The sequence below is a fragment of the Chrysoperla carnea genome, chromosome 5 (assembly GCF_905475395.1).
Source record: "Chrysoperla carnea chromosome 5, inChrCarn1.1, whole genome shotgun sequence".
NCBI lineage: Eukaryota > Metazoa > Arthropoda > Insecta > Neuroptera > Chrysopidae > Chrysoperla > Chrysoperla carnea.
In genome coordinates, this window is record NC_058341.1 from 7,262,746 (window position 1) to 7,283,438 (window position 20,693).

General features: G+C 29.6%; 1 protein-coding gene and 1 non-coding gene across 4 annotated transcripts in view; one reads left to right on the forward strand and one right to left on the reverse strand.

Moving 5' to 3' along the window:
* The window catches only part of LOC123301827, a 40,300-nt gene that overhangs the window by 14,986 nt on the left and 4,621 nt on the right, over positions 1-20,693 (reverse strand). The gene's annotated exons all lie outside the window — the stretch shown is intronic.
* LOC123301926 lies at positions 11,636-11,826 on the forward strand. The gene has a single exon (XR_006535482.1). It is a non-coding gene; the product is annotated as a U2 spliceosomal RNA (small nuclear RNA).

Sequence of the window (20,693 nt, forward strand, 5' to 3'; positions counted from 1 at the left end):
TTCCTATCATCATTATTTTTAAGCGTTACAAACTTGGGACTAAACTTAATATACTATGTATATTTCATATATACATGGTATAATTAGACTCGGTTCATCAAACAAAAAAACTTTAATTATACATACATTCATACATACAATTTTTTATTTATTTTATGGACGATAAAATATTTTATTATTCATGTAGAAATTAATAAATAGAAGAGGTGTATTGAATAATATTCGTTGTGTGCGTAGTCATGGTAGGGATAATAAAATCGATGCCAGCGCTTTAAGTGAAAAATTTTGGAGATAAAGTGGGCTGTTATGACTAATTTGCAATTCTTTACATGTTAATGATATAGAAACTGTCAAATTAAAATGATTGAAAAACACTAATTAATTAAACTTAATGCATTAAAAATTGTGAAAATAAGAAATCAAATTGTACAAATATTATTTTTCAAATGTTAATTATCGTAATTATTTATTTAAATTTGTGAAACAAGAATATTAAATTTTAAATGTAAGTTTTCAATGCAATCCACACAATTATATATGCATCCATTAATTCTATAATTAAAGTAGTGTATCGTTGTCATGGAAACGAAATTCACGCTCGGAGCGAATACCACACTTCTACAAAGTTCAGTTGGTTCTATGATAAAGCCCCCGCATATTTATTAAATTAATAACCACATCGATATAATACGAATATATATGGGACATTATTGTACCTTGAATCACATATATATTTAAAAGAAATTTATCTATCATAAAAATACCATTATTCCTACATATTATGTAATTCCTACATAATATTTTATAGGAATATCGATTTGAAATTATATCGATATCCAAAAAATTGATTTTTTGTACTCTATGACGTCATTAAAATAAAAATAATTTGATTTTCCTCTATCACACCCAAATTTTATTCAATTTTAATAAAGCAAGTATGTAATTCCACTAATTTTGGGTCATACTTTTCAAATTTTTGGTCAAATTTAACGTTACTGCAATATTTTTCAAAATTTAACTATCGTGGTGATCACATTTGGCCCAACGAATGTTATAAGCGACTTACTAACATGAAAAATGAAAAATACTACCCAAAGTTAGTATATTTCAAAAAAAATTTTATTCGAATTGAAAAAAATTTGGCTAAGATATCCAAAAAATTGTTTTTTTATGCTCAATGACGTCATCAAAATCCAAAAAATTTGATTTTGCTCTATCACACCCAAATTTTATCCTATTTTGATAAACAAAGTATGTAATCCGACTAATTTTGGGTCAAACTTTTCAAATTTTAAGGTCAAATTGAACGTTACTGCAATATTTTTCAAAATTTAGCCACCATGGTTTCCACATTCGGCCCAAGGAGTGATATAAGCGACTTACTAACTCGAAAAATGAAAAATACAACCCAAAGTTAGTATGTTTCAAAAAAAATTTCATTCAAATCGGAGAAAATTTGGCCGAAATATCCAAAAAATTGATTTTTTATACTCTATGACGTCATAAAAATCCAAAAAATTTGATTTTGCTCTATCATACCCAAATTTTATCCTATTTTAATAAAGCAAGTATGTAATTCCACTAATTTTGGGCCATACTTTTCAAATTTCTGGTAAAATTTAACTTTGCTAAAACTATATTGAAAATTTTCATTATACCTACCCGAAAATTAAAGAACATGGACAATCACTTTAATAGTTATTTACTTGCAGTCTGCTGCTAAGTAAACTTTCCTTAATATAAGACACAATGTTAATTTTTATCAAGGCACAATAGTTTCTACTCTATTATAATACGTGTTAATATTATGGCTAGATTTGCTCGCTTTGTGTCAACATAAAAAAATATTCACCATCATAATAAAAATCATGTTTGTTTTACATAATTTAGTGAGGTCAAGGTTCTCAAATTATTGCACCACATATTTGTAACAAAAAGGTCTCCACACACATCATTTCTTTATGGTAATTAATTATTAATTTGATTGATTAACTGGTTGGTTTAATTTACTTAATCATTCGATAAATGGTTCCACCCACTCATAGGCGTTGCTAAAGTAAAATTTTTAGAATGCATCGTGATACCGTGGACAATTTTTATCCTATTTTAATAAACCAAGCATGTAATCCTACTAATTTTTGGCCAAACTTTTCAAATAAGAATATATGGGACATTATTGTACCTTGAATCACATATATATTTAAAAGAAATGATCTATCCTAAAATACCATTATTCCTACATATTATGTTATTCCTAAATAATATTTTATAGGAATATCAATTTGAAATTATATAGATATCCAAAAAATTGATTTTTTGTACTCTATGACGTCATTAAAATCAAAAAAATTTGATTTTTCTCTATCACACCCAAATTTTATCCAATTTTAATAAAGCAAGTATGTAATCCCACTAATTTTGGGCCATACTTTTCAAATTTTTGGTCAAATATAACGTTACTGCAATAATTTTCAAAATTTAACTATCGTGGTGATCACATTTGGCCCAAGGAATGTTATAAGCGACTTACTAACACGAAAAATGAAAAATACAACCCAAATTTAGTATGTTTCGAAAAAAATTTGGCCAAGATATCCAAAAAATTGATTTTTTATACTCTATGACGTCATCAAAATCCAAAAAATTTGATTTTGCTCTATCACACCCAAATTTTATCCTATTTTAATAAACCAAGTATGTAATCCGACTAATTTTGGGTCATACTTTTCAAATTTCAGGTCAAAAGGAACGTTACTGCAATATCTTTCAAAATTTTACCACCATGGTTTCCACATTTGGCCCAAGGAGTGATATAAGCGACTTACTAACACAAAAAATGAAAAATACAACCCAAAGTTAGTATGTTTCAAAAAAAATTTCATTCAAATCCAACAAAATTTGGCCAAGATATCCAAAAAATTGATTTTTTATACTCTATGACGTCATCAAAATCCAAAAAATTTGATTTTGCTCTATCAAACCCAAATTTTATCCTATTTTAATAAACAAAGTATGTAATCCGACTAATTTTGGGTCATACTTTTCAAATTTCAGGTCAAATGGAACGTTACTGCAATATCTTTCAAAATTTTACCACCATGGTTTCCACATTTGGCCCAAGGAGTGATATAAGCGACTTACTAACACGAAAAATGAAAAATACAACCCAAAGTTAGTATGTTTCAAAAAAAATTTCATTCAAATCGAATAAAAATTGGGCGAGATATCCAAAGAATTGATTTTTTATACTCTATGACGTCATCAAAATCCAAAAAATTTGATTTTGCTCTATCACACTCAAATTTTATCCTATTTAAATAAACCAAGTATGTAATTCGACTAGTTTTGGGTCATACTTTTCAAATTTTTGGTTAAATTAAACGTTGCTGCTATATTTTTCAAAATATAACCACCATGGTTTCCAAATTTGGCCCAAGGAGTGGTACAAGCGACTTACTAAAACGAAAAATGGAAAGTACGACCCAAAATTAGTGGGTTTCAAAGAAATTTTCATTCAAAAAGGACAAAAGTTGGCCAAGATATCCAAAAAGATTATTTTTTGTACTCTGTGACGTGTCATTAATTCCAAACGTCTTTAATAAACCAAGTGTGCTATCTCCCATATTTTTCACAGTGCCTGGTGGAATTTGAGGTAAATCCAACTTTAAACACATGCTAGACAAAAACACAGGCTATATTATTTCTATTAATCATTTTGCAAGGTTTTATTGTAACAATGAAACTATGATTATCTTCCAATATTTTATATATTATTCCTGTATAATTTTATAAATAAATTCCCTTAAATGGTATAAAAATAAATATCACTATTGGAAACAAAAGACAATAAATACTCATTCATAAAAAAATATCTTTGAAAAATTTTTATTTAAATAAAAAAATCAGATCAATGTAATTCAAAAACAAGGCCATCGACTTATTTTACTGTAGGTTGCAGGCAGGTACCTTCTGCCGTCATCAAGTAATTTAATATTAAACACTACTTAAACAGTACGCGCACACCAGGTCATTTTTCTTTTTCAATCAGAGCGCGAGTAACAAATTATCATTAATCAATTTTGTATTGATTTATTACAGAGAGATCAGAAACGATTGATTGTAACATACAGTACCGGAAGAAAAGTAGATAGAGCAATTTTCTTACATGCAGTACACATAAAAGTTGAATGAATGTTTCTCAATTATCCACACTTGCCTTCAATTATGTAAAGGTTTAGTATATTAAAAATAAACAGATATATTCAATTTTTTTTAAATTTCCACTCAATTTCAGCTCAGTAATAGTTCAGTAAAGTTTCCACATTAAACTCAAATATTAACTTTTAAATAATACAAAATCATTTCTATATTTAGGGTCGCTTGCATAGCTTATACTTATCATTAATAACTACCCATTATTAACCATTCCGTAACCAAGCTCAATGAAAAGCTGACTCTACTCCATAACTGATAATCGATAGACGAGCACTTTAAATTAGAAAATTGTTATAGATTGAAATTGATTGATTACAGTTTAGGCAAGAAACAGACTGACAGGTTTTACCCAAAATTGTTTTTTCGTGTAAAAAATTTCCAATAAATCTAATAAAAGTTTTTCTGTTCAAATTGAGACCATTTCTCTTCAAATTGAATGAACAAACGCAGAAAAAACTAGATTTTTGCTATCAATTACTGTCTAAACTATTCGGCATACAAAAAAAAAGCTTCAAACAACAAATGTTTGCTTATTTATAAAGAACAACTTTCTTTCAATTTAAAACTTTTATCTAATGTTTGTCAGTTATGATGAAACAGAGTGAGGTTTTAACTGCACCTGAAAACTTAAATCGAATTCGATGCCGGTATAAAATGTGCGCCTTTGAAACTACAATTTTTAGTTTAAGTATTTTCCTCGAATAAATTTTCGAGCTTCGAGCACCTGTCAAATTAAAAAAGGCCACCCTGTATAAACTTCATATTTTTATTGAGATCATCCGATATACTTATTTAATTAAAAAGGTTTTATTTGATTAAATTGAGTTTAAATTTTAAACTGAACGGTTGTTATATTAAGTTAAAACTTTGTCTTATTCTTTCATACAGAAAACTTTTCGTTGTATGAAAATTGAAAATTTTCCAAATATATACATCTCTCCTATATCTATGTATTCAAATGTTAATTTTCTTTAGATAAAATGTGTGTTAGATATGGTAAGTAGTAAGGAGTACATTTATATTCGTAAATTTTCCAATGGTAATTTCGGTGAGGTTTCTGTGTTTAACAACATTCGAAGGTTTGAGGTTTCTATGTAACGTATGCATATGACATTATGCTTGCTGGCTTTATATACTTTTACTGATGTTTTGTGTTTTTAAGGTGAAACAAACGAGAATCATTTTCGTAGAGAAGTTTTTGTATGGATATGAGAGAAGTATCATCTTATTGCGTTTGATCAATATTCTAGTTAAAGTTATGTAATTTGATTATTTCTACGTCAACCAATTCAACGTTAAAACTGAGCAATCGGTTCAACACGTGGCGAATTCCAACTCCAACTTCAGGTCAGCCAATCTGGAATTGTACATTCGCTGTACGGACGCACATTAGATGAGACTATATTTGAGTTAGGATTAAGTTTCAGAAGATATTTTGCACTGTGGCCGGTTTGATCTATTGTATCTCCTTTACTGCAAAGGTGCTTCAGTAATTATCCATAAGGCAAAGTAGTCGCAAGTGAAAGTTTTTAAACAAACATAAAAAACTGTGTAAATTGGGTTTACTTAAGTATTTTCAGACTCAATGAAAAGCTCAGTCTACTCCGTAACTGGTAATCGATAGATGAACACTTAAAATTAGGAATTGGTCGAAACATTTTTTTCACAAACCGTACAGTTTAGGCAAAAACAGACTGAAAAGTTTTCCCTAAAATTGTTTTATCGTATGTCTTCTGCGGAATCTAGCCATTCTTCGAAACAAATTTTCCAATAAAAGTGGTTTATTTTTCTTTAAAGACCATTTTGTAGCTTCTTCTAGGGTATTTTTGCTATCAATTACTGTCTAAACTTTTCGGATTACCAAAAAAATGTGTGCATTTTTATAAAGAACAACTTTCTATGTATAAAGTATTTTCTTCGATTAAACTTAGTTTTTAGTCAACCTCATAATGACTCACTTTGGAAAGTGTAATATCTGTCAAATTATTTAACGATAGGTATAACGATATTTATAATTTCATACAGATATACACAATCGAATTACAAAAGTTAATACAATTAAATATAACCTAACTCTTAAAACTTCCAAGAATTCGAGAAAGCTATACATACATACATACAATATAGTAACTATTATACTTTTTCGAGAATATTATTTTCACAAGAGAGAAATTGAAAGAAGTGAAAGGAGACACGTCATGGTAAATTAAAAGAGAGGTTTGGTGATGAGAGGTGGTGTTAAGTCTTGGGCCAGGTATAATATTTGCCAGGCTGGAAATTTGAAAAGTTTAAGTCAAGGCCAACAATTTTTCCACTATGCAAATTTTCATTAACGCTGATTTCCCAGGGGGAGAATCAGAGTAGCAATAGATATTTATCAATTCAAATATCAAGGACGATACGGAGCGCCTCCAGCTTTTACATATAATCATATATTATGAGGAACTCAATCTTCTTATATGAATATCGCCTTCAATGCATATTCACCGATAAAATGTTTCCCAGGTCTCCTAAAAAGGATGTTCTTGGCTATGAAAATAATAGGGAATATTCCTGACATCCAAACTGGCCTTAGTATCCATAAAAATGTAAAACTAGACTTGATACCATGGCAAAATTGAAAGTGAAATTAACATTGATTAAAAAACGAAGAAGTTATAAGTAATCAAAGATTGCAATCAAAGGTTACCCATCTCCTTTTAGCAAAACAAAATTTTATATGTAATCTCTATGACGATACCCACGTATGACGTCACTAGTGGGTATCTTCCTCTTTGTTTAATTAGGAATTTTAAACGTTCATATCTTGTAGTAAAGATTTTTAAAAACTTTTCTGCACGCCCAGTGAGAATTCTTCATCCGAAATGATTTATTCTGATCCCCTATTGCAGAGGAAAAATTAAACATCATCTTGTAAACCTCCTCTCAAGTTTCTAGCCTTTCTAAAATGACTACCAAATACCATCGCATGGCCCTAAAACTATGATGTAACTACGTTCTCTTCATTTAATATTCTATCTTGACTTAATTTCAAAGAATTTCCTATTCTAAAATAATGTTATAAGTATATGTATGTTACTGGATAAGGTACCTCCACTTGGAATAAAACATATAGTAAATCTTTTAAATAAATCCCATATTCGTGACGCGGTGACGTGATTCCAATCCTTTTTCTACGTGCGTATAATTTAAATTTCAACATTTCATTTTAATTTTACAGTTGAATTACTACAACAACAAAAAAAACACACAATCATAATGTTAAAGTATGTTCAGAACATTAAAAATGATTGTGTACGTTTTAAAATGAAAAAAAAAAAATGTTTGCATTATTACGCTCTGGATGAGACACCAGTTGTGCGGTAAACTTTCCTAAAATAAATTAAGGGAAAAAAAAACTAGTATATACAATCAAACCTGGGTAAGTGAGAACTGGATAAGTGAGAAAACTCTATAAACCTCCCAAAAACTCTATTAGCGAGAAAAACCTCTGCAAGAGAGAGTCGTTTTTCCCTCATGGACCTCCGTAAGTGAGACTGCTACTTATCTATACCTCTATAGGTGACAGTCGAGCTTTATTTATTTATATTATTTAGGAGACATATTTAATACATTCGTACTTGCTGTGACTTGTTATTGCTGCGTACCTCTAAAGGAGAGAAACGCTAGCCATGTGCCTGCATTAGCGAGAAACTCGGGTCAGTGAGAAACCTCTATAAGCGAGAATAAGATTGTGCTCCCTTGAACTCTCGCTTATCCAGGTTTGACTGTAGTCAAGTTCCATAATCTCTTAACCCACTCTTCAATGAGAAAAATCTTGCCGGGAAAGTTATTAAAATACTTCAAACAAAAGCTATTGTACTCAAACCAGGACTTTTTAAAAGTCAACACGGATTCGGAGGCTGGTCTAAAAGTTAGACTAGCCTCACATAGTCAATATTATTGAAGCAATATGCAGAATTTGATGGGGGGACATCATTTTCTGACATCAGATTGGATTAAGTTCTCCGGGTTGCTTTAATAGACAATTTAGATCGTAAAAGGTAAAAGATCGAATAACACTTTAAATCAGAAAGTTGACCCTCATAAAAAAGCTAACATTTTCTTGAAAATCGTTAGCTTTCGGGGAAAATGCAACTTAAAAATATGTCCTTATTGCATTTAATCGAAAGAAAATGCTCTAGTTTTCGAAAAAAATTTTTAGCCAAAAAGTTACCAAGGACAATTAATAATGGCTATTCATCTGAGTTAATAACTTAAAAAGTCCAGGTAAACTTTTTTGGAAAAAAGAATTTTAGTTCAAAGTCATGCACATAAGCAAATATCCTCTAATTGCCCTTGAAGACTTTTGGCTGAGTTATTCAAATGTAAAAGTTTAAAAAGGACGCAATTCATCCAAGAAGTTTTGAAATGATTTGAAATTCGTACTAAACAAACATATTTATGAAAAGCTTGTTTAAACTTTCAAGTTTTTTATTTGAAATCTTTTTTTCTATAAAATGGTCATTTTCAAAAAAAATTTCAAATTTGCCACTTCTCAATTTGGGGTATAGTTTTTTATAATGCATCCGTATTACATGTCATTCAATTGTTTTTTAATGGCTTTGATCAAACTTCAGAGTAATCATAAAACATGCATTTACTTTAACTAGGCCCTAGTTACTAGGCGGGCTCTAGCGTTTTATGATCAATCATCGAGTTTTTTTAAAAAATGTTTCGCATCATAATTAAATATAAATAATAATTAAATTTTGATTAAATAAAACTGTGACATTTTATTAAACGCATTAATTTTTACGCTTAAAAATCATTTGTAAATTAAAGTGATAGTTTTCAATTCTAGATCGGATATTGGTAAGAGATAAAAATGGTCGGAAGTTTTTATTAAATTAATGGCTTTGGTCAAACTTCAGAGTAATGCAAAAAACATCCATTAACTAGGCGTCCTAGCGTTTTATGATCAATCAATTATCGAGTTTGCATAATTAAATATAATAAATAATAATTAAATTTTGATTAAATAAAACTGTGACATTTTATTAAACGCATTAATTTTTATGCTTAAAAATCATTTGTAAATTAAAGTGATAGTTTTGAATTCTATATCGGATATTGGCAAGAGAAAAATATGGTCGGAAGTTTTTTATTAATTAATGGCTTTGGTCAAACTTCAGAGTGTTGCAAAAAAAAAATGCATTAACTTAGCGTCCTAGCGTTTTATGATCAATCAATTATCGAATTTTTTTAAATAATGGTTCGTATAATTAAATATCAAAAATAATAATTTTGATTAAATAAAATTGACATTTTATTAAGCGTATTAATTTTTACGGTTAAAAATCATATATAAATTAAAGTGTAGTTTTCGGTTTTCCAATCTATATCGGATAATGGTAAGACTGTAAGAGATAAATCGAAGTTTTTTTAATTTAATAGTTCGTAAAATTAAATATCAAAAATAATTATTTGATTAAATAAAACTGACATTTTATTAAAAGCATTAATTTTTTCGCGTGAAAATCATATGTAAATTAAAGTGATGTAGTTTTGCATTCTACCTATATTGGATAAAAAGGTAAGAGATTTAAAATTAATATTTAATATTATACAAAATGATTTTCTTAAACAAAACTAACAAATTTTTTTTGGAAACATCTTATCGATTCATCGAACCGAATGAGAATATAACTTAAAAATATAATTTTGGAGACAAATTCTAGTAAAATCTATGCATATTTCATAAAAAAATGTTTCAAACATAAAGTTATTCATTATTTTTAAATAAAAAATTTCTACTTTTTAAAATTTTAAGCAAAGAATTGTGGAATCATAAAATTAAATTTTATTAAATTATTTTCGTAAATGTATAAATGAATGTGACAGTCAATTTTCTTTTCACAACTTTTTCTTTTACGAAAGATTCTATAGCCGGGGGCTTGTCTTTCAGAGGGCTTAAAAAATTTTTTTGTTGCTTGGCAAGCTTAAGTTGGTTAAGTATTCTTTGAGGGAGATATTCAAATACGAAGATAATTGAATGGATGGGTTACCACTTCTCTACATTTGATCGTGATACTCCATAAATTGTATAGTTTCTCCCGATGAAGAACAAGAGCTGTAGTGGGAGACCCGGTAGGAACTATGTTCCTTTAATTTAATAACAAGTACTATCTAGAAATGGTAAAAAAATTGTATTTGATAATACTTTTTTCAAGTTTTCGTTTATCCAAGTTATGAAAATAGACATTTTCTTATTAATAATGAGTAAAAAAATAATAAATTTTAAAAATTTTATCTCAAATACTATCTATTAATAGTAATAAGAAGTTTCCAAAGATCAGAATCATTTAGTTAATAGTTAATTGTAGTTTTAATTATTATTACATAGATGCCCATGTAGGAACCGCCATAGTTGAACGACGGGGCCTAGTCTGGTCCAGTACTGGGGATCCCAGCTTTGGCGCCCCGATATTGGCCCATGCTTGAGCCAAGATGAAATAATTAGCCTTGGCCGACCCAACGATTGGCCGAGCCTGGGACAAGGCTGGGTTGCCCAGCCTTGGCCGATCCAATGATTATCCAAGCCTGGGCCAACATGGGTTTACCATAGAATGGCCAACGCAAGGGAGCCCAGTCTTGGGCCAAGACTAGGCATCCTAGCCTTGGCCAATCCAATGATTATCGAAGCCTGGGCCAACATTGGTTTGCCATTGAACGGCCAACGCAAGGGAACCCAGTCTTGGGCCAAGACTAGGCATCCTAGCCTTGGCCAATCCAATGATTATCCAAGCCTGGGCCAACACTGGTTTGCCATAGAACGGCCAACGCAAGGGAGCCCAGTCTTCGGCCAAGACTACGCATCCTAGCCTTGGCCAATCCAATGATTATCCAAGCCTGGACCAACATTGGTTTGCCATAGAACGGCCAACGCAAGGGAGCCCAGTCTTGGGCCAAGATTGGGCATCCTAGCCTTGGCCAATCCAATGATTATCCAAGCCTGGGCCAACATTGTTTTGCCATAGAACGGCCAACGCAAGAGAGTCCAGTCTTGGGCCAACATTGGTTTGCCATAGAACGGCCAACGCAAGGGAGCCCAGTCTTGGGCCAAGACTAGGCATCCTAGCCTTGGCTGACAATATTCAATTATTGAAGGGAAATCGCAGAATAAATCGTCATATTATTATTATTATTATTAAATTAATTAAAATAAAATAAATTTTAAATACCTAACAAAAAATGGCATATACAACCAAAAGGTATACAATGCGCATGTGTAATACTGTTTATGGAGTAGGTACATGTACTTACAATAACTTCCTCCTTCTCTGTCTTTTAGTCACTATCCTTTTTACAAAAAATATTTATTTTTAAAACCTCTCACTAGTAAGATGTTCTAGTAAGGTGTATATAAACATACAATGTTATCGCTTCTCGGCTTAATGAGCTAAGATCAACGTGTAGTTGATCTTATCAACTCAATATCTGATACGCCTCGCATTGCGAGACCAGTATATTAAACTATTATTAGGAACACGGTAGATTGTTAGGAGCTTGCTCCTCTTCTACCGCGGGTTGACTCAGTGTAGCAGTACAGCTGGGATTGGCCCTGTCAAATAAATCACAAAATAGAATTCTTCATAAAATAATCTTAAAACTTAACTATGGCCTAGCCCTGCCAACCAGGCATGGGCCAGACTTAAAACTTAACTATGGCCCAGCCCTGCCAGCCAGGCATGGGCCAGACCTAAAACTTAACTATGGCCCAGCCCTGCCAACCAGGCATGGGCCAAACTTAAAAATTAACTATGGCCCAGCCCTGCCAACCAGGCGTGGGCCAGTCGGGGTAACCAGTCTTGGGCCAGCATTATCATTCCAGACTTTACCCAAGTCTGGGCCAAGTCTGGCTTACAAGTCTGGCCCAGAGTTCTGCATAGTTGGATCAAGCCTGGGCCAAGCCTGGGCCCGCCATACTTTCCTACATGGGTGTCGGTTTTTGTTAATGTTATTTTGTGATTATTTTATTCATATTCAGTTAATTTGGACAGTTCTGATTTCTGAATAGCTTTTATTTTAAATTATTTGAAGGGTATTTATTTAAATTTTTAATTATCATAAAACTGGGTTTACAAAGCATCAGTGGTGGATTTAAGGGAAAAGATTCAGTGGGTAAAATCTAGAAGTAGAGACCCCTTGCGATGCCCTTTTATCAGTGAGCAGATGCTTCTTTGTCCACCTGTTAAATCCATCAAAAATAATCTATGCAAAACATCAAAAATATCGTACAGTATTATGATTTATTAATTTATCTTGCGACTATCTAATTTATCTTTCAACTTTCTGGAACCTTTAAGTGGCAATCCTAGGCAGTCAGTTTTACCACGGGATGAGAAGATCCTAAGGGATAGATTAAGGATGTATGAGCATGACAACAATGTTTGATTTAAAGGCTCAAAATTTGTTTGTAGGTAGTCTTTTACTCAAAGAATATGTGGTTAAAATTTCAGCTTAGGTAACCGTGCAAATTTTTAAGAAAAAAGTCATTAAAAATCGATATAAAATACATTGGCTCTTATGGAGGAATCTCAAAAAACGACATATTTTGGAAGTTTTTGATAATTTTCATTTGGAATGAATGAACACAAATTTAAAAAAAAAACTTTTTAATAGAAAGTAAACATATTAGCAATGAATTAGAAAAGAAAAAAACTAAGTGTCACCGTCCATATAAGGGATGTAAGAGCAGGGTAGATTAAGGGTTGAAATTATTTTTATCTTATTTTCAACTTTGATGATGAATTTTGTTATAACTTCATGAATGTAGACGAAAAATAAGAATAAAATTTTTCGATATGTGTCTTGGTTTTCGAAATATCGAAAGCTAAATAATTAAACAAAATTTTCAATTTTCGATATTTTGAAAATTAAGCCAGATATCGAAAAATTGTATTCTTACTTTTCGTCTTATATCGTCAAGTAATAATATAAATTTATCATCAAAATTGAAAATATCTATTTTTAAATTTGTGCCCCCACTACCATGCTCATACATCCTTAACTGCTACTGGCGATTAATATCTTTACGATTTTCTCTAACTCAACAATTCTGTCAAAGGTTGAATAAATCCTTGGAACTAAAGGTTAGACTGTTTCTTTTTTTGCATTTTTAACTAAAAATCTATACGGAATCCTAAAATTATTTCTTCTAAAATTATTGTTTAAACAATTTATTATAATTTTCAATACAATTTAAAAAAATAATCAGAGTATATCTCACGTTATTTTAACTTCTAAAATGAACTCAACTGTAATATATAGACAGTATATAGAACTTATTATTGTTTCTGATTATGTCAATATTATATAAATAAAAGATATATGTATAAATAATTTATAAATAAATAAATATATAAATGTATTTATAAATAAATAAATGATGAAATTTATTTATTTATTTAATTATTTTATTATGTATGTAAATTATTATAGAAAATTCACTTAATTAACTATGGTGCGTTTCAAGTTAAATGAACTTTTATCATTTTAAATTAAATTTTTACCCCTTTGTAAAAAATCGAAAGATCGAAAATTTTTTGATGTTTCCAATTTCGATAAAACTCAGTATATAAGGTAATTTTGACCCAAAAAATTCAAAAATCGGGTTCATTTAACGATTAGAAGCACAGTTTCTGAGAAAGTGGTACTTCAATGGGAGTTTTTGACGATATTTCCGAAACTATGCATCCAATCATCAAACTAACCCGATTTTTGAATTTTTTGGGTCGAAATTACCTTATATACTGAGTTTTGTCGAAATTGGAGACAATAAATTTTTTTCGATTTTTTTGAATTTTTTTAAGGGGTACCCCTTTGTAAAAAATCGAAAAAATCGGGAATTTTTTGTTGTTTCCAATTTCGATAAAACTCAGTACATAAGGTAATTTTGACCCAAAAAATTCAAAAATCGGGTTCATTTAACGATTAGAAGCACATTTTCTGAGAAAATGGTACTTCAGTGGGAATTTTTGACAATATCTCCGAAACTATGCATCCAATCATCAAACAAACCCGATTTTTGAATTTTTTGGGTCGAAATTACCTTATATAGTGAGTTTTGTCGAAATTGGAGACAATAAAATTTTTTCGATTTTTTGTAATTTTTTTAAGGGGTACCCCTTTTTAAAAAATCGAAAAAATCGAGAATTTTTTGATGTTTCCAATTTCGATAAAACTCAGTACATAAGGTAATTTTGACCCAAAAAATTCAAAAATCGGGTTCATTTAACGATTAGAAGCACATTTTCTGAGAAAATGGTACTTCAGTGGGAATTTTTGACAATATCTCCGAAACTATGCATCCAATCATCAAACAAACCCGATTTTTGAATTTTTTGGGTCGAAATTACCTTATATAGTGAGTTTTGTCGAAATTGGAGACAATAAAATTTTTTCGATTTTTTGTAATTTTTTTAAGGGGTACCCCTTTGTAAAAAATTGAAAAAATCGAGAATTTTTTGATGTTTCCAATTTCGATAAAACTCAGTATTTAAGGTAATTTTGACGCGAAAAATTCAAAAATCGGGTTCATTTGACGATTAGAAGCGTAGTTTCTAAGAAAATGGTATTTCAGTGGGGATTTTTGACGATATCTCCGAAACAATGCATCCAATCATCAAACAAACTCGATTTTTGAATTTTTTGGGTCGAAATTACCTTATATAATGAGTTTTGTCGAAATTGGAAACAATCAAATTTTTTCGATTTTTTACGAGTCGTCCAACTTATATGAAAATATAATCTTTTACTTGTATTATTACTTCAAGTTTCATTTAATAAAAAATTTTCTTCAGTTTAAATATTTACTATAGAAATTATTAATTATTAATTAAATACATATGAAATTTTGTCAAGGATATCCTTTTTTTTTATTTATTTTATGTAATCAAAACGTAAATATTTAATATTTTAATTACCACCAAAGAAATAGAAAAAAACTAAAACATATCGAGTTAAAATAGACTTCAAAGAGTTTTTTTGTTTTTCCACATGCAATCAAGAAGAAGTATAATGTACAGGAAAAAAATACTTTAGGAGTGTTAATTGAATTATTAGCAAATTTGAAATAAAAATAAAGAAAAATCGAGTGGGGAACCTTGAAAAATTCCTAGTCATAGATGAATCTTTTTTATAAAATAAATTACTTATAAATCAAAAGTATTTTTATGGCTGTTTTTCACATAAAAACAATATTTTATATATAATCTGAATCATATAATAACACAGAATCTATTAGCCAGGGCGCTCAAGTGATTGCCAAGTCGATAAATTCAGCCATAGTTTGAATCCGATGGTAAAATATCGAAAAACTGATTAAAAAAAGATAAGACAAAAGGTAAGGGGAAAACTTTTGATAGACAAATAGTTTTTGGCACAGATTCTTTGGCTTATTTACAGCAAAAAAAGGTTTCTTGAAAAAATTTTTGCAAAAAATTATCAAAAATTTTGTATGAAGCCATATTTGTCTCACCCAAATTTTTATATTTTTTTGCGAATTCATTTTTAATCAAAACTAGTTGTGAACTACCCACTTTACTAGGCAACATCCCTACTTTCACCCCTCCTCCAATATCCCCTTGCGTAGGGTTTACATTTTTGTACTGTACACATCATTCTTTGTTTATTTGATACCCCACTTGGGTATATTTGAAAATATTCGATTGTCATCCCCACTTTCTCGCTCACCTTTCTACCCCCCGAAGGTTTAAAATAGATAAAAACAATCCTTGAAGCTGGTTGTATTTCTTATCAATATTTTATCTTAATTGATGCACAACTTTTTAAGTTTTCTGAAGCCTATCTCTTTCAACCCCTATTTTAATCACTCTATATATTAGAAAAAACTGCATCAAAATCCATTGCGTAGTTTTAAAGATCTAAGCATACATAGGGAATAGGGACAGACAGACGGAATCGACTTTGTTTTATACCACGTGCTAGCATAAGTTCCTAACAATTTCGCTTTGCAATTATTATATCGAACAACATAAATTCCATCGTCGAATTTTCACGAATTCTTTGTATACAATTTAGAAAAGGTTCAAGTTACATTACCAAAATAATAAATGTCTTTTTTCTCCCTTTAATACACACACACACACCTAATTTGAATTATGAGTCATCATCAAGCCTTTTTGAAAACCCACATAAAAACAATTACACTCTGTTTAAGTTTTGCATATTATTAAATTATTTTTTGTAGCTTTATTGTGTTTACTAAGATTAGAATAAAAAAAATCAATATTTATTCAACTAAAAAATTAATCGTACCGTTTCATGCCCGGAGCGAGTATTCATCGAGTATTTTATTTGTAGAATGTTTTAGAAAAATATTATTATAGATAAAAAATAATTATTTTAAAAACAACCGCCTGCGATCGAAACACCAACATCAAAATAAATTACGGTATTTTTTTTTTTATAAATAACGGCCTAAAAACGATATGCCATAAAAAAATATTGATTTATTTTTACATGGAAAAATGAGGGCTTGAGAATAAGTAAACAATGAATGTATTATTCGCACTGTACGAGAGTTTTATTGGAGCCGTTTCCATGGTAACGAAAACTAGTTTGATTATAGAATTGTATGGATGCATATATAATTGTATGGATTGCATTTATTACTTATATTGAAAATTTAATATTATTGTCTCACTTTAAATAAATAATTATGATAATTTACATTTATAATAACAAACTTTGGGCATTAACAAATTCTTAGCCAATTAAATCAGTGGTTCATTCAGGGCTAGAGAAGGGAGGGAAGCTGCCCTGACTTGCTTCCCTTCGGCACCTCCATGGATGGAATGAAGAATCAATTTATTTTAAAAAACTTCTAAAAGAACGACAATAATCTTTTAACAAATCTCGAAAATTAATCTATAAATTATCTTGAAGTATATGATCATCAGACCATCAATATTTTATTAGAAACAGTAAAAATTCATTAAAAATAAATTTTTCAACACAATTTTAAATTCAAAAAGAAAAATAACAAACAAATATCGAATAAAATGACTTCCTTTTCTTTCTTCAACATTTTGTATTGTGAGCCTCTTAATGACTTATATATTTTTTTTTCTGTTATTTTTCTTCTTTTGAAAACTGGTGACATTTATAGATTGCATGCAGAGGTACTGATTTACTGAAAAAAAAATCGAGTGTGAACCTCTATATACAGGTTGATTCGCGAAGAATACACCGATCTCCAGGAGTGTCTTCTACACAAAAATAATAATGTAAAAAAACCCAAATGTTATTATTTGATTTTAATTTGTTTTCAAGTTATAGCGTAATTAATAAAAAAACATTCGATACGTAAAAGCCCCGTGGTGTTAAGCAGAGATGTTACGAAAACCGTCACAGATTCGTTGAAATAACTTAAGAATAAGTTTTACCGCACAAAATTTTCTTTAATAAAGGTACAAGAAGAGAATTAAAGTACAAGACGATTCATATTTTTTGAGATATCGTTCAAAATCGCTTGTGAAAAGCGTTTTATCGAATCAATTTCATACGATTTCTTATAAAATTATGTATGAATTGTGTTTCAGTTCTTAATTACTCTAGAATATCTAAAATTTGATTAAAATCGTACAGAATTCAATGATAAGTAAATCACGATCGAATTTTCTGGTGCCAAACGTTACGTCTATATAGAGGTAAAATATAAATAAAAGACGGTTTCATTTGGTTTGATTTCCATAAAATAACAAGTGAAAACAAACAATTGACTGAGTAAATTGTTGAAATACCACGTATAGACAGTGTTGATTAAACATTCGTTTGTTTTTATACGTCATGTATAAATAAAAAAAGATATCCACTCCTCTTACACACAAATGCAATTCATGTATACATACATACAATACGTTTATACATACTATATGATCCTAACCTAATTTGCACCTTCACGGGCCAACAGTGGTGTTTGCGAAAAAATGTTTCTAGCAAAAGTTGTTTATTTTTTTATAAGGAACATTTTTTACATTTAAACTTTTGTTCTATCTCTTACGGTGTACAAGATGGATCCAAGACCCAAATCCCAAGAACCCTCAGCATGCTATAAAAATTTCAGCTCGATATCTCTTTTTGTTTTTGAGTTACCCTGTTGATAGACGGACAGCCAAAAATGGACTAATTAGATGATTTTATAAACACTTATACCAAAATTTTGTTGGTAACATCAATATTTTTAAGTTTTACAAACTTGGGACTAAACTTAAATATACTTTGATATATTTCATATATACAGAGTATAAGAACGTGGCATGTTCTTCATATATAATTGACTGACGATGACGACCAAAACTTAAAAGAAGAGAAGAAAGAATACAACATCTTTTTTAAAAATAGAATTTTAAATTATTATAATGATAATTGGTTTTGCGCTTCTATAATGGGATACAACGAAAGATGTAATAATTGTTAGTTTTTAAAAAATATATTAATATTTATTTTGAATATAGTTTTTAATAATTTGTATTCATGAAGTGCTTCTGTTTAAAAAAAAAGACTCTTCATCATACGGCGGGGATACTCGTCTTATCGTCTTACTCTTGAAGGTAAAATGTCCGTAAACCCACTTTTTTAATGAATGAAATAAAATTTTGAGTAGATGTTAAGAATAATCGTCCCCTTGAAATTACTAAATTCGAAATTTTTTGCCCATCAATTAAAACAGATAATCGCTATCATAGTTGAAACTTTTTGCATGGGTTAAATGAATCAGTTAACTAAAGTGACACATTTTAAATCATATCTTTAAAACTTTGGAATCGGATTATGGAATCCATAAATTCACATGATTTACATGGAACCCAAAATTCACATACTTATTTATAAAATTTAACTTGAAAGAGTGTCCAATTTAAAATGACATTGAGATTTGAAAACCACAAATTTTGAAACCATTTTCACACATTTTTTAATATAAATTAAAAAAAAAAGTTTCCCAAACACGACCTTTACTTTGATATATCATGTCATGAAGGGCGTGACCATGATCATTGGTAAATAATGTAAAAAGAGCGTGTACTAACGCTTAAAAAATGATATCTGACGTATAAACCGCCGCATGCATGGGAGTATAATTAAACCAGGAAAAAACAGCACATGAGTATGGAAAAAATACTTCGATAATATTAGATTGTTAAATCAGTTATGAGTTTCATGAAGCGAATTTTATTCTTATACCTAGAATTCTTAACGGTGTTCTCTTGCTACAATATTGCCAAAAAGTATTGGATTATATGTTTGGTAAGAGTATACGAGCTTGTAGTAAAATGAGGTATAATCTCTCCTATGGTAAATAATCTCTCCTATGCTTTCCTTGTTAATGATCCGAACTTTAATTAAATTTATCTCAAGCTACAAACGGGTTAGGTTAGGTTAGAGTGGCTGTCCTGGGGTGGGACACACTTAGACCATAGGGTCCGTTGTGATACCGTAAATGGGTACCGTACAGACGGTAAATCGACTTTCAATTTTGATAGTAATTAAATTATAATATACAACTACCTCAAACCTAATTTGATGGCGAAACGGTCACGGATTCTTTTGCTCATGTAAATAATGCTCTTAAAATTTTTCACACACAGAAATGTAAACCACTTTTTGAAGTCTCGTTGCTAAATGGAAAAAATGAAATCATAATAGTTTCATCATTTCCATTTCATTGGTTCAATGAAATTAAATCTTCAAAGGCTATTTTGCTTAGGTGAATACGATTTCAGACATTTTAGAGACGCAAATATTGATCGAAAAGAAATAACTCTGATGAAAATTTTGTGGATTTATCTGCCGTTGTCTCCTAGTCTAATAATATATTTGTAATAATAAGTTTTATTTATTTATTTTTAAAAATAATGAGTTTTTTACATGACATGAAAAAAGGTACTCAATTTATAGCAAATAGTAAATAGCAAAAATATTATATATCTATATGGATATGTATAAAAACCCGTTGAATCTCGAAAAAAATAGATTTTTTCTGAGTATATTTTACCCAACACATCGGATAAACAACGAAATTATGTATACGCACTTAATTTTATCGTATTCTTGTATAATAATAGGAAATTTTCTATAAAAACTAATTAAGGAATTTTTTAGTGACTAAACAGAAATTTTTACGTTATAATTGATTTTAAATTAGTTTTTAAGCACGTCTAAGTCTATTTATATTAAGATAAGAATAATTTTTATTTAAAAAACAGAAATTTTTGTTGAAATAAAAAATACTTTTTAAAGTACAAGCTATTATTGCAATTAAAAGAAAAAAGTTAATATAAAAGGACTTAAATAAATATTCAAAAGCTGTTTTATTTAAAAGTTCAAAGCATTAAAATTAAACTAAAATAAAATAAAGAAATATTGATCTTTTTAATATCAATAAAACTGGCTTTATTGGAAAGACAATTTTA